A 19119-nucleotide genomic window follows, 5' to 3' on the forward strand; every position below is an offset into this window, starting at 1 on the left:
CATCCACTCATTCTTCCAGGGACATTTACTGAGTACTTCCTATGACATTAATGGTACTAGCAACAGAGACATAAAGATATAAGAAACCACAACCTAAGAAGCACATTCAACTACAAGGGATTAATCGCCAGATGAGCTAAATATCACTTAGCCTACAGCAAAGCCTTGAAAAAAATCAGGAAAAGAGGAGGTGATGGAAGCTCTAATCTGGGTAGATTAGCCAAGAACAGACAAGACAGCCAAGAACAGGGTTCTATCTCTCCCCAGCTCCTAGTCTAGGGCTACAGTTTCATGTGAGAGAGGCAGGCTAGGCTGCCAGTGTCTCCCATTCCTCCACTCCTAACCCTCCAATGCAGAAGCACAAATCTGGGCAGGTGCTGCTGAGAGGACTACATCCTCTTCCCCCCCACTCCTTTTCTACTTGCAGGGCAGGGCTTGGCCCCAGGAGCAACAGGCTGAGAACATTAGGGCTCCAATCACCAAGTGAGCAATCCTAGCTCACTCATCAGGCAAAGATTCCACACTGAGAGAAGCAAGCTAAAAAACCATGCAGTGCCTGCTTGTAGAGAGGGGCTGTCACTCAGGGAGAAGTGGGCTACTGTTCCCGTCCAAAGATCTGATGTAATGGCACAGAGGTTCTGCCCAGGAGAAGAGGGAAGACGTAATGACAGAGAGCTCTATGATGCTGCCTGAATCGACTGGTTTTATTTGGGACATAACACTGTTCATGCCTAAGGACACTGTCAAAAACAATGGAGATTCCGGTGGCAAGCAAATAATTACATGCACCTAGTAGCTTCATGATGTAAGTATCATGATGTATCATACGTATTATAAAATGATGGACCAGCCATAAATTTAACAAAGCCTAAGAGACATCCAAGAAGAGTGCTCCTGGGATCACACTCATCCCTGAGGGTCCTAAAGAGGGAGAACATATCCTAGGCTGTACCCACTCAGGAGTAACCAGAGTGGGACTTGGGGCAGTCATGAAAACTCCCCAAGTCATACATATCTCCATCAGCAAAATGTGGAAGCCTTACTGACTTAAAAGGTTTAAGCAAAACCTTTGACCAAAACACTGGCTAAACAATAAGCCACGCTAACCTAGAAGGAAGTCAGGAAGTTGGGCTTAAAAATAAAATCATATTCATCCCTCGTGGTCTGGAAGACTTTGTGCCTAGCTAGTGCTGCACCCTCCCTGGAGAGACTGGAGAGAAGACCTCTGAACCACTGGACCCTGGCTAAAAGTGGGTAGAAACTGTAAACTCCCTGAAGTGTGAAAGCAGTCTACAAACCACACACACACATCTAAGTAGCTAGGGCGGCTTAAGCACAAACTGTGATCAATAAATGGTTTATAAAGACCCACAGAAAACCCTTAAGAATTCAGGCCAAAAATAAAAACAAGAAAAAAATACCTAAGCAAGAAAGTCATAGAGGACGTAATGTGGGGAAGAACAGACTTTACAGAATTAGTCCAGCCAAGTCACTGAACAGATAAATAAATGACCTAACAACAACTTCAACAAACTTCCTCCAAAAAGGAACGGGAAAGGAGTGTCAGTATTCAGAGGTGCTACAATATTTTACCTAAAATGTGCAGTTTTCAACAAAAAAATTATGAAACACCCAAAAAACAGAAAAAACAAAACCCAGAAAAGTATGACCCATACACAGGCAAAAAAACAGGCAATAGAAACTTACAGGTGCCCAGAAGTTAACAAGACTTGAAAGCAGCCATTTTAAGCATATTCAGAGAACAAAAGGAAGCCAAGCTTACAGAAGTGAAGGAAGGTATGATGACAATGCCTCATCAAACAGAGAATATCAACAAAATGATAGAAAATAAAACAAAGAACCACATGGAAACTCTGGAGTTAAAAAGTACAGTAACTGAAATGAAGAATTCAGTACAGTGGCTCTGCAGATTTGAACTGGAAACTTATTAACAGATGAATAGAGACTATATAATCCAAAGAAAAGAAAGAAAAAAGAAGAAAAAAAATAAAAGGAGCTTCAGAAAGGTTTGGACACCGTTAACTGTAGAACATACGTACACTGAAAGAATCAGAAGGAAAGGAGAGAGAATGGAACAGAAATATATTCAAAGAAATAATGGCTGAGAATGTTCCAAGTTTGATTTTTAAAAAACATACTAATCTATATTTCTAAGAAGCTCCATGAACTCCAAGTAGGATGAATTCAAAGAGAACCACACCCAAACTCATCAAAATGTTGAAAGGCAAAGATATATTGTTGAAAGCAACCAGAGGAAAACAACTTGTTCCACTGTGGAACATAAAATTAACAGCTGACTTCTCATCAAAAACAATGGAGGCCAGAGCGCTTAAAGAAAAATCAGGAAAAGACATATAAGTTTTGACTGTGGGAGACTGTGGGAGAGAGAAAATCCCAGAACATACATTTGGAAAGGGTCTTCGTAGGTAGCAGAAATCCTCTGGCAAAGAGAGGAAGAACGCAGAATTACCTCAGGAAGGTAGTGCTGAGAGAAAATATGAAGAGAATACTGATCTCAGGTGTTAAAAGATATTACCTAAAACCTACCTTTTCATTACAGTCAATTTTTTTTAAATCTCTCATCTATGTGATTTGAAAGTTTATGAGAAGTTAACAACTCTTTCATCTCACAGATTGTTGAGATACATTTCTCAACCAGACCTGTCATCAAGGCATTTTGTATTTAAGTTGTTGTATGAAATTCATATAGACTCATTTGTTAATATTCAGAAAGAAGTGACTAAATTATTAACTACTTATAAGCATGTACCATGTGGGTGATAATAAAGGCAAAAGTTAGGTGAGATTAATTACACCACACAATCAGAGAATTTACTCATTCATATTTTTTAATTAAAAATTTAAGAGTTCAATGTTTGTAAAAAATAAAAGTGGGCAGTCAGGAGAAACGCTAGAAGACTCCTCGAACACTGATTATTGATGCTACAAAAAAGTAGAAATATACTCTGGTTTCTCTTCAGATCATATAAATCTTTCACCTTTTACTAAAGATTTCCCTGGAGTGGAACAATTCTGAGTCTTTCCCCAATTTTTTGAGGCCTTGCTCTCGCAAGGCTTATAAGCATGTACAAAAAGCATATGATGTTTTACTTTTCAAAAATATATCGTTGTTGGTAGTTTTCTTTATGTTAAAAAAAAGAAGTAAGAAGTATATAATGTGAGATTTTGAGGGTACATTATGAAAACTCTGGTACAGAAATAATGCAAATGAAATCCACAAAGACCATTTATTTATACCACAGCAGTAAGCTTGCTTCGTCTCTCAGAAAACGTTGCGGTGGGTTTTTTTTTTTTTTTTTGCTGCTTTCTGTGTATTTTAAATGTGCTTTTACTGTAGAGTATTGTTTATCTTTTACAGTTGAAGCAAATTTACTAATCAGGTACTGGTGATTTAGCTAAAGACATCTGTGAAAGAAAGGGGTATGGGGCACCATGAAGCCGAAATAATGAGCTAGCTCAAAGAACCCAGTAATTATATTTAGAGTGCCCTGGATACACCTACACCTACCACTTCCTACTGGAAGCCTAGTTGGTATAATCAGATTTGAACAGAAATTACTGACAGAAGAAAATGGCTAATTTACAAAGACAATAAGTGGTGGTGGTAGCAGCCCTAGCAGACCCTGAAGGGAAGTGGCCCAGAGAAGTCTAAATCCTGATGAGCCATTTGGTAACAGAAGGAACTTTTGTAACCCAACATTTTACAGCACACTCAAAAGACAAATAGTTAAATTACAACTATAAAACGAAACAAAACAAAAGTACTTCCAAAAGGAAATGAATGCTCAAGATGGCATGGAGAAATGTTTTCTCTTGAATAATGGATATCAGCTATACTCAATCAGTTCTTGTCCAGCTTAGGGAAGATAATAGTCTTCCTATTAACCTTTAATCAGTTTTCCTAAAAATCCTGAAGAAAAGGTAGATTGTATTATCCAGGTTATATCACTAAGCTTAAAAGTAACCCACTCCAAGTCATGTAGTTACTAAACCAGGATCTACAGACATCTTAAGGCTATACTGAAGATTCTTTGAGAATGGAACTATCTGACTCATCTTGTTGACTCCTCACGATATAAACTCCTGATAAAAAGGAGACCCTCCAAAGTTAGTGGAGGCAAGAACAAATAGAGTCAGAGGCGGGACAAGATTTACTGCCCTCATATCACAGGTGCACTCCGCCCCCAGTGTTTCTCAACGCAGCGCCCACCTGTACTAGAATTATCCAGAAACGAATTTCAAGTACACTGCAGCACCTCTCCCCCTCTCCCAACACCCACCAGATAGCTAAATCCGAGTATTTGGAGGTAGGGTCTGGGAATGGGAATCTGCATTTTTAAGTTCCCCAAGTGTAAGAAATGCTGCCATATTGTGGCAAACCCTAACCTCAGCATCGTGTCACATCAATATATAGTTCTTCCTCTTACTTACATTTATGATATGCTTGGCAAAGTAAAGAGATGCTTGAAAAATCACGATGAGAAGCTCAAACACCCTGTGAGGGAGACACAGAGTGACCTAGTGTTACAAAATGACGATATCTGAATTTTGCCACTGCTTTCTTCTGAAAGCTGTCTTCTGTTTCTCCATATGGAGAAAAGCTGAAGTATTACCATCACCATCTGGAGTTTTAAACAATAAAGCATCAGTAGAGATTTACAGTGTCCCTAGCTTATAAGATCTGAATTCACTTAAAAATTCACTGAGTACAATTGTCTTTTACAAGCCCTGAACCCAAACAACCTGCAAGAGCAGGAGGAAAGATAAACTTATTGGCATGTTTCTAGCCCCCTGTGGGCACCATCACCTATCCAAACTCATTAATTATGTGGAACTCAGAGGTTTCAAACAGAAGCTTCAAACTGAAAAGGTCAGAGGCATAACAGGATTCAGAAAAAATAATGGGGACAGATCAGCTATTGGTACCTCTCTGACTACCGCTAATAGTAATACCAAACACACTTACAGTCTTTTATAGTGTATAGACTATACTTCCAATATCTTAATTAATTTGATCTTCTCTAAAATCTTGTGAAGGGTCCAGCACACTTAGCACACTTCTATTAAGAGGGCTTTTTATCTCTCTGCTGCATCATTTGACTTCTCTTCCCTGGTGAGTTTCTGGGAGGCAGAGACAGTATATTCTCTTCTGTATCCTTAGCATCTAGCATGGTATCTCACTCACGAAGGCACTCACAGATGCAGGAATCCTTTTTGTAACTACATTCTAGAGATAAGACAATTGAGGTTCAGAGAGATCAAGATATTTATCCTGGAGATGCCCTGGGAAGAAAGCAGGCACTTGGCCCTCAAATGTAAGGGAGGTTATTGTGTGGAAAAGGGATTAAAGTAATTTCACATGACTTCACTAGACAAATCTAGATGGAAGTTAGTGGGAGAAAGATTTTAGCTCATGTAAGTTAAGAAGTTTCTAACCATGAGAAACATCTAAATAGGAAATGTGTCCTTTAAAAAGGCGAGTTGCCCAACATGGGAGAGTACAGGAGAGACTGTACAGAAAGGGTTTTGCATCAGCTGGAGGATCAGCCACATAACCGTAGAGTCCCATCCAACCAGGAGACTCCATGAGTCCATCCCTTGAAAAAACTTATACAGATGGTCATTGGTAGAAAGGATGAGGCTCTCGCAGCCTTATATCACTGTTCCCATTGCACCACAATGGATGCCTTTGAAAAACATTCATCTAACAGGTTCTGACAATTCAAAAAGCATCCTATCAGAAATGGGTGTTGAATTTTGTCAAAAGCTTTTTCTGCATCTACTGAGATGATCAGATAAAAACTCTCCAGAAAATGGGCATAGAGGGAACCTACCTCAACATAATAAAGGCCGTATATGACAAACCCACAGCAAACATCATATTCAATGGTGAAAAAATGAAAGCATTTCCACTAAGAGCAGGAACAAGACAAGGATGTCCACTCTCGCCACTCTTATTCAACACAGTTCTGGAAGTCCTAGCCACGGAAATCAGAGAAGAAAAAGGAATAAAAGGAATCCGAATCGGAAAAGAAGAAGTAAAACTGTCACTGTTTGCAGATGACATGATACTATACATAGAGAATCCTAAAGATGCCACCAGAAAACTACTAGAACTAATCAATGAATTTGGTAAGGTTGCAGGATACCAAATTAATGCACAGAAATCTCTGGCATTCCTATACACTAACAATGAAAAATCAGAAAGAGAAATCAAGGAAATAATCCCATTTACCACTGCAACAAAAAGAATAAAATACGTAGGAATAAACCTAAAGGCAAAAGACTTGTACTGAGAAAACTATAAAACACAAGTGAAAGAAATAAAAAATGACATAAACAGATGGAGAAATATACCATGTTCTGGATTGGAAGAATCAATATTGTGAAAATGACTTTACTACCCAAAGCAATCTACAGATTCAATGCAATCCCTTTCAAACTACCACTGGCATTCTTCACAGAATTGGAAAAAAAAAATTTACTATTTGTATGGAAACACAAAAGACCCTGAATAGCCAAAGCAATCTTGAGAAAGAAAAACGGAGATGGAGGATTCAGCCTCCCTGACTTCACACTATACTACAAAGCTACAGTGATCAAGACAGTATGGTATTAACACAAAAACAGAAATATAGATCAATGGTACAGGACAGAAAGCCCAGAGGTAAACCCGCACACATATGGTCACCTAATTTATGACAAAGGAGGCAAGAACATATACAATGGAGAAAAGACAGCCTCTTCAATAAATGGTGCTAGGAAAACTGGACAGCTACATGTAAAAGAATGAAATTTGAACACTACCATTATACCATACACAAAAATAAACTCCAAATGGATTAAAGACCTAAATGTAAGACCGGACACTATAAAACTCTTAGAAGAAAACATAGGAAGAACACTCTGACATAAACCACAGTAAGGTCTTTTTTGACCCACCTCCTAGAGTAATGAAAATACAAACAAAAATAAACAATTGGGACCTAATTAAACATAAAAGCTTTTGCACAGCAAAGGAAACCATAAACAAGACGAAAACACAACCCTCAGAATAGGAGAAAATATTTGCAAATGAAACAATGGACAAAGGATTAATCTCCAAAATATACAAATAGCTCATGCAGCTCAATATCAAAAAAAAACAATTAAAAATTTTAAAATGGGCAGAAGACCTAAATAGACATTTCACCAAAGAAGACATACAGATGGCCAAGAGGCACATGAAAGATGCTCAACATCACTAATTATTAGAGAACTGCAAGTCAAAACTACAATGAGGTATCACCTCACACCAGTCAGAATGGCCATCATCAAACAATCTACAAACAATAAATGCTGGAGAGGTTGTGAAGAAAAGGGGACACTCTTGCACCGTTGGTGGGAACGTAAATTGATACAGCCACTAAGGAGAACAGTATGGGGTTTCCTTAAAAAACTAAAAATAGAACTACCGTATGATCCAGCAACCCCACTACTGGGCGTATACCCTGAGAAAACCATAATTCAAAAAGACACATGCACCCCAATGTTCACTGCAGCACTATTTACAATAGCCAGGACATGGAAACAACCTAAATGTCCAATGGTAGATGAATGGATAAAGAAGATGGGGTAGGGCTTCCCTGGTGGCGCAGTAGTTGAGAGTCCGCCTGCTGATGCAGGGGACATGGGTTCATGCCCTGGTCCGGGAGGATCCCACATGCCACGGAGCGCCTGGGCCTGTGGGCCATGGCTGCTGAGCCTGCGCGTCCGGAGCCTGTGCTCTGCAACAGGAGAGGCCACAACAGTGAGAGGCCCATGTATCATAAAAAAAAAAGAAGATGGGGTACATATATACAGTGGACTATTACTCAGCCATAAAAAGGAATGAAATTGGGTCATATGTAGAGATGTGGATGGACCTAGAGTCTGTCATACAGAGTGAAGTAATCTAGAAAAGAGAAAAACAAATATCATATATTAACATATATATGTGGAATCTAGAAAAATGGTACAGATGAACCTATTTGTAGGGCAGGAATACAGACGTAGACGTAGAGAATGGACATGTGGACATGGTGGGGTAAAGGAAGGGTGGGACAAATTGGGAGATTAGGTTTGACATAAATATACTACTATGTGTAAAACAGATAGCTAGTGAGAACCTGCTGTATAGCACAGGGAGTTCAGCTCGGTACTCTGTGATGACCTAGATGGGGGGGGTGGAGAGGGGGAGGGAGGTCCAAAAGGGAGGGGATATAGGCATACACATAGCTGATTCACTTCACTGTACAGCAGAAACTAATACAACATTGTACGGCAATTTTACTCCAACTAAAAAAAAAAAAGTATCCTATCAGACTTAGTTCCAGAGCAAGATGGAGTAAGAAAGACTGATTTATCCCCCCCTGCCTGAAATTAACGAACAAACCATATGATATGTATGTATGCCTGTGCACATGTGTGTGCATATGTGTGTACATGTGTATAAGAAACAACAGTTTTCAAGACTGGGTATTAGGAAATGAGACACTGATCCCTGACTCGCAGGATACAAATGAGATGGGCCCTACAACTGCCCCAACTTACTGTTTTGAGAGATTTTACAGGCCACAATGCAAGGAGGAAAAACACAGGTGAAGTCTCAGAGATTAGAGTCTGAGGAGAGCAAGGAGGCTAGAATTTGTAGGGCAGAGTACTGGGGTGGAGAGAGCTGCACAGTTGCACAGAGAGAGAACCATGGAGATCTGTAGAGGGTTCCCTTGACTATTCAGCAGAGAACTGAAAACACAAGCAAAATTGATCAACGCAAGCATGTAAGGAAAGTAACGAAGACTGCTGAAAGAATCATCCAAGAAGATTAAAGGGAACAGCATTCAAGACTCACATGGAGAGAGGAACAGAGTATATTCCCATCAGAAATATTGGAAAACCATAACTGACTCAGCACTGAGTAGAGAACTTAGAGGGTTCTTGCCTCAGGAGTGTGAAATAAGGTGCTGTAACACCTGCTCTGGTCCTCCCCAGCAAATCTTAAATGAAAGACTAAAAAGATGAAAACTATTTCCAAGTCATTTAGCTGTGTCCCAGAACTCAGGTCCAGAAGTCTTACAGAATATAAAAACAACCAATAAGATAAAATTCACAACATCTCACAACCAAAAATTATCAAAAATGGAAACAAACAAAAAAATCTATAATACAAAAAAAAACTAGTTAAATCTAACTCAGAATTGACGCATGATACAATTAATTGACAAGAGCATTGAAACAATTGTAATCGTATTCCGTATGTTCAATAATAAATGTTAGCTTCATATATAGAGATATAGATATAATGCTAATCAAACTCCCAGAGATGAAATCTACAATGTCTGAAATGAAAAACATACTGGATGACATTAACAGGAAATACTGCAGGAAATTGCTGAATTTAAAATATAGCAATAGAGACTACTCAAAAATGAAACAGAGAAAAATGAACCTAAAAAAGTAAATAAATGAGCACCAATGAGCTTGGGTGACAACTTCAAGTGAGCTAATATAAGGATAACGAGTTTGTGGAGGGGAGGAGAGTGGTGGGGGGCAGAAAAAAGATTTGAAGAATGGTTGAGGTTTTTCCAAACTTGAGAAGCCACAAATCTGAGAATCTCAAAAAGCCATAAACATAAGAAATATGAAGAAAACCACACCAAAGCAAATCACAATCAAGTTGCTCAAAACCAATGCTCAAGAAAAAACTCTTGAGACTTCCCTGGTGGCGCAGTGGTTAAGAATCTGTCTGCCAATTCAGGGGACATGGGTTCGAGCCTGATCCGGGAAGATCTCACATGCCGCGGAGCAACTAAGCCTGTGCGCCACAACTACTGAAGCTGTGTTCTAGAGCCCATAAGCCACAGCAACTGAGCCCGTGTGCCACAACTACTGAAGCCTGCGCATCTAGAGCCCGTGTTCTGCAACAAGAGAAGCCACCACAATGAGAAGCCCATGCACCACAACGAAGAGTAGCCCCTGCTCGCCGCAACTAGAGAAAGCCCAAGCACAGCAACAAAGACCCAACACAACCAAATATAAATAAATTTATTAAAAATAAATAAATAAATCTGTGAGTCTGTTTCTGTTTAAAAAATGAAAGAAAGAAAAAATCTTAAGAGTGGGCCAGAGGAGAAAAGACATGCTATATACAGAGGATTAAAGGAATAAAGATTCTGGTTGACAGCATAAACAATATAAAACAAACAAACAAAAATATGTGGAGCAACATCTTTAACAGTACCAAAAGAAAAAAGTGTCAACCAAAAATTCTATATTCAGTGAAAACACCTTTCAAATGCAAAGGCAACATAAAGACATATTCAGAAATACAAAAACTAAAATAATCCATCACCACAAGAACCACACTAGAAGAAATGTTAAAGGAAGCTCTTCAGGGAAAAGATAAATGATACCAGATGGAAATCTAGATGTACACAAAAAATGAAGAGCACAGAAAATGCTACATGGTTAAACATATTATATATGTGTATACACACACACATATAAATGTATGTACACATGGTTAAATAACATATTTTTATATATAAAGTTCAAAGCAATTATCAATGAAATAAAAAGCAGAAAAACAATAGAGAAAAATCAATAAAACAAAAAACAGGTTCTTTGAGAAGATCAACAAAACTGATAACCCTCTAGGCAGGTTAATCAGGAAAAAAGAAAGAGAACACGAATTACCAATATTAGGAATGAGACAGGTGATATCACTACATATTCTACAATAAGTGAAGTTTATCCCAGGAATATAGGGCTAGATTAACATTCCAAAAATCAATCACCATATAAGAAGCTAAAAAGGGAAGATAATATAATCATCTCAATAGATACAGAAAATGCATTTGACAAAACCCAACATCTAAAAACCCTCAGCCAACTAGGAGTGGAAAGGAACGCCCTCAAATTTAAAACGTCATGTACAGGTAAGATCATACTTAATGATCAACAAAACGAAGTCATTCTTCCCATGATCAGGAACAAAGCAAGAACATTCACAAGGATGTTCATGCTTAACATTTCTATTCAACACTGTAATGAAGGTTCTAGCCACTGAGATATTTATTATTATATAATAAAACGAGAAAGAGAAAAAACAGAATTCAAATTAAGAAGGAAGAAAACAGGTAACACAATTTTCTGTGTAGAAACTGCAATGTAATCTACCAAAAAGGCTACTAGAACTAATAAGTGAGTTTAGCAAGGTTGTAGGATCTAAGGTCAACCTATAAAAACCAACTGTATTTCTATATACTAACCATGAATGAAAATACCATTTAAGATGGCATCAAAAACATAAAACATTTGGGGATGAATCTGACAAAAGAAACAATAACCTGTACAGTGGAAACTATGTCATTGCTGAGAATTTTTAAAAGACCTAAATAAATACCTTGTTCATAGGTTAGAAGACTCAATACTGTTAAGATCTCTATCAACCCAAATTGACCTATAGACTCAAGGCAATCTCAATCAAAATTCTAACTATCTTCTGTGTATGTGTAGAAATTGACAAGCAGATTCTAAAATCCAAATGGAAATATGAAGAACACAGATAGCCAAAACAACTTAGAAAAAGAAGAACAGAGTTGAAGGGCTTACACTGTCTGATTTCAAGACTTATTATAAATCTACAGTAATCAAGGCAGTATGGTACTGGCATCAAATAGACAAAGAGATTAGTGTAACAGAATAGAGAGTCCAGAAATTAATAAAGATATACAGGACAACACATTGTTTTAAACAGAGGTGGAGAGACAATTCAGTGAAGAAAGAATAGTTTTTAACCAATGGTGCTGTCACAATTGTATATCCATGCACAAAAACAAACAAAAAAAACTTCAATCCATATCTTCCACCATATACAAAAATTAACTCGAACTGTTCAGAGATCTAACTCTAATACCTACAACAATAAAACTTCTAAAACTAAACATAAGACAAAATCTTTGTAATACTGGATTAGGTAATGATTTTTTTAGATACAATATCAAAAGCACAAATTTTAAAAGAAAAAAATGATGAATTAGATCTTCAAAATTAAAATCTGCTGCTGCTCCAAAGATAGTGCTAGGAAAATGAAAAGTTAGGCCATAGACAGAGACAAAATATTTACAAAGCATATATCTGATAAAGGACTTGTATCCATATATAAAACAGAACTGAACAAGAAAATGAACAACCCAGTAAATGGACAAAAGATGTGAAAATACACATCATCAAGGAAAATACAGGAATGGCAAATAAATACATTAAAAGATACTTAGCATCATTAGTCATTAGGGAAATACAAATTAAAAGCACAATTAAGGGCTTCCCTGGTGGCGCAGTGGTGGAGAGTCTGCCTGCCAATGCAGGGGACACAGGTTCGGGCCCCAGTCCAGGAGGATCCCACATGCCGCGGAGCGGCTAGGCCCGTGAGCCACGGCTGCTGAGCCTGCGCGTCCAGAGCCTGTGCTCCGCAAAGGGAGAGGCCACAACAGTGAGAGGCCCGTGTACCACAAAAAAAAAAAACAAAACCAAAAAAACCACAAATACCACTGTATACTGTATACCTATTAGAGTGGCTAAAATTAAAAAGCCTGCCATACCAAGTGCTGGTGAGAATGTGGAGCAACAGAAGCTCTCCTATACTGCCGCTAGGATGTAAAATGGAACAACCACTTTGTAAATTGGTTTGGGAGTTTCCTGAAAACCTAAGTATAAAACTGCTATATGATTCAGCCATTCCACTCCTTGACTTACCCAAGAGAAAAGAAAGCATATCTCTGTCCATAGAAAATCCTATAGATGAATATTCACAGAAGCTTTATTTGTAATACCCCCAAACTGGAAGCACTCCAAATATCCATCAACAGGTGTATATGTGTAAACAAACTGTGGTATATCCATACAATGGAATACTATTTGGCAGTATAAAGGAATGAACTATTCATATGTGAATATGGATGACTCCCAATAATTATGCTGATTAAAATAAGTCAGATGACAAAAGAGTACATACTGTATGACCATATTTATATAAGACTCTAGAAAATGCAAATTAATCATAGCAAGAGAAAGAACAGCAGTGGTTGCCTGGAAAGATAAAGCCAGACGTGAAAGGGAGTGATTACCAAGGGGCCTGAGAAAAATCTGAGGGGCAATGGATGCTCTCACTTTCGGTATTTCATGAATGGTTTCATGGATGTATACATATGTCAAACATTTGCAAACTGTGCACTTTAAATAGGTGCATTGTATGTCAAGTGTACCTCAATAAAACTGTTAAAAATAGGACATCCCATCAAAGTCAAAGAACCAAGATTAATATGCTGTATCTATCCTCTTACTGCTTCAACTAAAGTAGGAGTAGTAACAGTAGCAGCAAAAGCAGCACCAGTAGCAGCTAATATCTGAGGAGTTACCGTGTATCAGGCATCCTTTGAAGCACTTTATATGAGTTAACTCATTTATCACTCAGGACTGCCCTGTTGTTTTATGAAGCAGGTGCTATTATCACACTTCACAGATGAAGACTGGCTTATTTCACTTAGCGTTATATCTTCGGGGTTCATCCATGTTGCGGCATGTGTCAGAATGCCCTTCCTTTTTAAGGCTGAATAATATTCTGTTGTATCTATGTACCACATTTTGTTTATCTGTCCATCTTTCCATGGACCTTTGGGTTGCTTCCACCTCTTGGCTATTGTGAATTGTACTGCTGTGAATATGGGTGTACCTGACTTTCAGTTCTTTTGGGAATTTACTCAGAAGAGGACTTGCTGGATCACATGGTAATTTTATGTTTAATTTTTTTGGGGAATAACCTTACCCTCTCATTCTTAAATTGTAGTTCACAGAGTGAACTTCCTAGAAGGCAGATCTGACCATGTCATTCTGAGGGATAAAATTCACTAACGGTTCCCTAACTGACTTTAGGGTGAAATTCAGATTCCTCAACACAGCGGGTCTTTCCCAGAAAATTCCATCTTACCCTGAGACCCCTACCCAAGGACTTCACTCCTTCCTCGAAGGTTCCAAAGCACCTTTTACATATAGTATCTCTATTAGCACGTCCCTCAACTCTATATTAATGGTTCTACCTCTCCCAGGAGGCTGTAAGCTACTTGACAACAAGATTCATATTTTTATTCTTTCATAGTGCTTAGAACATTAGTAGAAACTTAATACGTGTATGAATGAATGCCAGTTCAGCTATCCAAAGAATAAAAATATTGCCGTTTTATAAAGTAAGTACTGTAACAGAGGAGACAGAATATAGGTTAAACATATGTGTGCGTGTGTGTATAATGCACATAGGTTAGACACACACATACATATACGTGTAATGAGAAAACCTCTTTTTTTATATGTTACATGTAGTCATTCACATGTTAGTTTCCATTTTCATTCTTAAGTTCTTTATGATGCAGTCTGGGGGCCCTGCTAAGCACAGTGGGGGAAAAGAGGCCAATGATACACAGCCCCCTTGAATGACAGGCACAGTACCAGATACAGGCTAATATCTAGGGTGTCTCTCTGCTGAGGAGTAACATGCATCTGTGCATGGACTGGGCCTTTGACTTTATGAACACGCCACACAAGAAATATGTTCTTCCATGTGGGACTAGGAATCTGGGATGACTTCTTGATTAAAGGTTTAACAAGCTTCTGCTTTATACTCATACACAGAGGAAAAATGGCTTCACTGTCTAATAATAAGATATTAGAATAGTACTTCAGCATGCAGCTAAACTTGATAAAAGATTATGGATAATGGTTTTCCTGAAGCAACAATTCAAACTAAAATAAATGACAGTTTTGAACTGTGCACACTAGACGACTGCGGGATTTTTTTTCCTTTGATTCTGTGAATCTTTCTGGTAAATAAAAAACATCAGATTTTCCAAAAAGATTCTGGCTTCCCACACTGCACTGCCACAGGAAAAATAATAGTCACAAACCACATTGCTGGGCTTTCTACCGATGAGCTGGGCCTAAAAGGGGAGTCGTGCCCTCGGCCCATGCCAGGTCACTATAAAGGAGTGACCTCTCTCACAAGATATAAGTAAACAAAACAAGCTTCTTCCAGGCCAAATGCATTCTCCGTGGACCCTAAATGAGCAAGCCCTGGGACACTTCAACCTGCACAATTAGGAACATTACAGATCAGCAGAATCTCTGGGCTTAGCACTTTACCTACATTAGAAACAAGTGTTTTGATAGGAGTAAGAATCATGGCAGCAGGAAATAAACTGATAAACAAAAGTATATCAAGGCCACAGAATCAATTTCTGAATATAGAGAAAAATTATAGCCTGGTCAGTTAGGTCTCAGAATTAAAGAAAATATACTGGTGCCAGAAGTGGAATTCTTGCATCAAACTTAAAAAGCCTAAAATTCAGTTTTTCAATTCCAGTAAAATCTAAAAGCTATGGTAACCAAGAACCTCAAATGAACTTCGAAGTTCCTTAGACCTGAATCATGTAATCAGGTTGGATTTGCATAGCCTAATTTCTTAAGTGGGGCCATGCAGACAGCCTTGAAAGAACACTTTTAAAACCGATCTCAGAAGTGGACCTCCTTCACATAGCAAATTGGAAGCACAACAAAGGGCATTCATTATCTGAGTTACATGAGGGTACGTAGAGTGGTCTGTTTAAGCCACCAGAGAGACCTGACCACTGTGCTTGTGGTTAGGGAACATTTAATTTATGAGTGCAATGTAATACAATCATATATATTTGCTAACTATATACATGATGAGGTTCTAAGGAATTCAAGATCTAACAGGGTCCATCCTCAAATTGTACATGTTTAAAAGCCCAAGTGAGAATATGTTCTACTCCAGGGTTCCTAAATTACTCAAGGTAGAGTTTCTCTAGAAACAAATATCTGACATGAAACAGGACCAAGAAGGGTGAAGCTCAAATAATCAAATGTATGACATACGGCAATCAATTAAGCTGAAGCAAAATTCAGCATCGCTGAATATGAAAAACAAACTGAAGTGTAAGGGAAATTGTAGGAGGAAAAAAAAAGAACAAAGGCGTAGAGGTGGTGATAAGAATGTCAAGAAGCAGGCACAGCAACTGGAAAGAGAAAAGATGACCATGAGGGGAAGAAAGAGGACAAGACAATAAGAATAGTCCAGAATCCAGGGACAGACCCTTCTTGAGCCATCTCAGAGGCCCTGAGGGCACCCCTGAATCACAGACCATTCAGAATTGAGATGCCCAGAGATAAAGTTCTGCTGAATTATCTTTGTACACTCTATTTAACACGATGGGGACAGCATGCATAAAAGCCACATGCTTCTAAGAGGACAAATGTGAAAATGTGTCTCTCCAGGTCTCACCCTGTATTTGGAATGTAAAGAGTAAATACATGTGATGGGTATGTGTGAGATCATATATGTCTATGGGGTTACTTTATCACCTGTTGTGTTGGGACAGAATTTCGATTATCAGTAGCAAGTGGAAAAGACTTATGTATAGGCTGTGCTTTATATCTTAGGGGTAAGGATTTAGGGTTAAGTTCTAACAGCTGTAAAGTAAATGTCTGATGCCAATGATAACTCTCACTCCCCTCTGACTGAAGCGTATGTACACAGTATATTCTCCAGAAAGTGAACAATTTTCCACATCAGTAGATGACTGAAATGAAACGGTTAAATTTAATTTAAGCTTCTGTTCATAAACACACCAAGTTCACAAATGAGACTGTCTGTGTAGCATAAACTCAGTATAACGCAGTAGGATATAGGTAGATCACAGAGAATGCTCTAAGGTGCCACCAGCTTACCAATGTTTTGTGTGCATTTGTCCTTCAATTACACAGCTTTCAAATACACAAAGGACAACAAACAGCCCTAGAGAGAGGTGAGATCTGAAATTATTAAATTAAACCACAGAGGTTAGGTACTGAGATTACAAACACGTTCTGCATAGCCCCAAGAGGTACACTCAGAACCAAGAGATGAGAACAGGAAGATATCTTCAGCTCTGCTTCTGAGTACGGACTAGCTGAGAATAATAGTTATTGTGATCTCACTGAATTCTCATAACAGCCTAATGAGATTACAATAAAGAAATTGAGGATGAGAGACGGTTTTGCCCAAGGTAACAGAGCACATGTGTTGCAGTCAGGATGCAGAGACCAACCAAAAGCCAGGGTTCTTTCTGTCATTCTAGCTGTACTCACGAGTTTCTGGTCTTCAGCGTGGGTCAAACGGTTGGCTGACCACTGGTCAGCAGTTGGGGGGGCTTTATACGTCACATCGTTGTACACAGATGTTGCCTAAAAGTCCCTTGTTACCCTGACATGCTACAATTCTCTTACCAAAGCACACTGCTTGCATTTCCTTTCAACACTTACTACTTTGTTGAGGCAAAACCCTACAGCAGCTTTCTCTAGCCTTCTCTGGCTCTTAATTAAGTCTCTCCTATATAGGAAGCAGGATTCTACTTTTTATGTCATTATTCATTTTAACAGTATAAGATTAGCCTTAGACATCAGGAAGAGAGGGATAAATGAGGAAGATCCAAGTGACTTGAGCTGCCCATCTATGAGACATCTGAAGCTGGGAGTGGGAAAAAAAAAAGATGCAGATCTTCCTTCATAAATAAAACTTTCCATTCACACACACACACACACAAAAAAAAACTGGAATGAAGACACAAACAGTGTGGACCATATAACTGAACACAGGAAAGATTAAACTCACTGCATTCTTTCATTCTTATGACAGAGCTAAATGACCATGAAAGTTTACCAGGGTAAGAAAAGGTAAGAGGAAAATAAAGTGAGCTATGGGTTTCCTTAGGAATAGCAATTGTTCCTGCTGCATCTGGCAGCAACTTAGAGCATAGGAAAGTTCATGAAAAAGTGCTAGCATCACAGGCAATGTGGAGAAAACATTTACATTAAGACACCATAAAACTACATTCACGTCTATCATGCCCTTCTGAAAACTTCAGCGCACATTGTAAGGAAATGAAGATAACTAATTTAAAGGTGTGAAAAGAAGTATGATCCTATAGAAAGGGCACAAGCATGGGGATTGGGAGACCTGGAATCCAGGCCCTACTGAGTGGCCCAGAGTCCCTTAACTCCAAAATAAAAAGGTGTAAATTCCCAAAGAATACAATTCTAAGCTTTGTTTAAAATGTGAAATTTACAAATTGGATGAAACCAGCACATGTTATTCTAAACAGTCACACTCATTTTAAAAGTCAAATTTATCATTATGAGTATCAAGATTCAACCTTGATCAATCTCATAATTAGTTGGTCTCACAGCATCTTAAACATCTTCATGAAAAGAGGTTCACTTAGTCTAGTTGTTAAAAAAAAATGTTTTTTTTCTGAGCCACAAAATCCTTAAAAAAATTTCCCTACGCATAGAATGTAGCTGATTTTCATTTGGCAAAGGATCAGAAATTCTGGACACACCCAGGCTACCTCCACATTTCATCTGGGTTGAGTCTTCTTTGAAGAGCTTGAGGTTCCTGCCAATGTCTCATGTATACACACCTTGAAGGATTTAGTAAAGACGGCTGGGTTGTCTTCTGTCCCAGTCCTAAGCAATTTCTAAGGGCAGGATAAAATAACTGGCTTCGTTCAGGTCAGAGCAAGAGCCAGGATTAACAAAAGGATAATCAAGTGACATAACCAGCTGACTGCAAGGCATTAACAGATTCAAGAGCATTTGGAACACTGCAAGGGGCAAGTATCTAAATTTAGTTTAATAGGATTTTCTGCAGCATATTCCCTGTCTTTCTAATTTATTTTTTTCTAATATTTTCAAAGTCACAGAACCAGTAACATACTGTTTTAAATACTAAAGATTTTTAAATGTGTTTAATATCTGTCAGGGCTAGCTACCTTATGATCCTTCTTTATATTTTTTCAAGCTATACTTGATTATTTCTCCATAAAAAAACCATGATAATTTTACAGTAGCATTTTTTACAAGTATCATGTTACATTTATAGTTTAATTCAGGTAAAACTGCTACCTTTATGATGCTGAGTCTCCTCATCTAAAAAAGAACATGGTACGCCTT

At 38.3% G+C, this 19119-nt stretch overlaps 1 non-coding gene across 1 annotated transcript; it reads left to right on the forward strand.

Annotated features, from left to right (window-relative positions):
- The first annotated feature begins 2982 nt into the window (after positions 1-2982).
- On the forward strand, positions 2983-3098 carry LOC115803871 (U5 spliceosomal RNA). Its single transcript, XR_004024663.1, has one exon. It is a non-coding gene; the product is annotated as a U5 spliceosomal RNA (small nuclear RNA).
- The last annotated feature ends 16021 nt before the right edge of the window (positions 3099-19119 follow it).

The sequence above is a fragment of the Delphinapterus leucas genome, chromosome 6 (assembly GCF_059928025.1).
Source record: "Delphinapterus leucas isolate spDelLeu-1000000601 "Yukka" chromosome 6, BTC_Dleu_Yukka2, whole genome shotgun sequence".
In the NCBI taxonomy this organism is placed as follows: domain Eukaryota; kingdom Metazoa; phylum Chordata; class Mammalia; order Artiodactyla; family Monodontidae; genus Delphinapterus; species Delphinapterus leucas.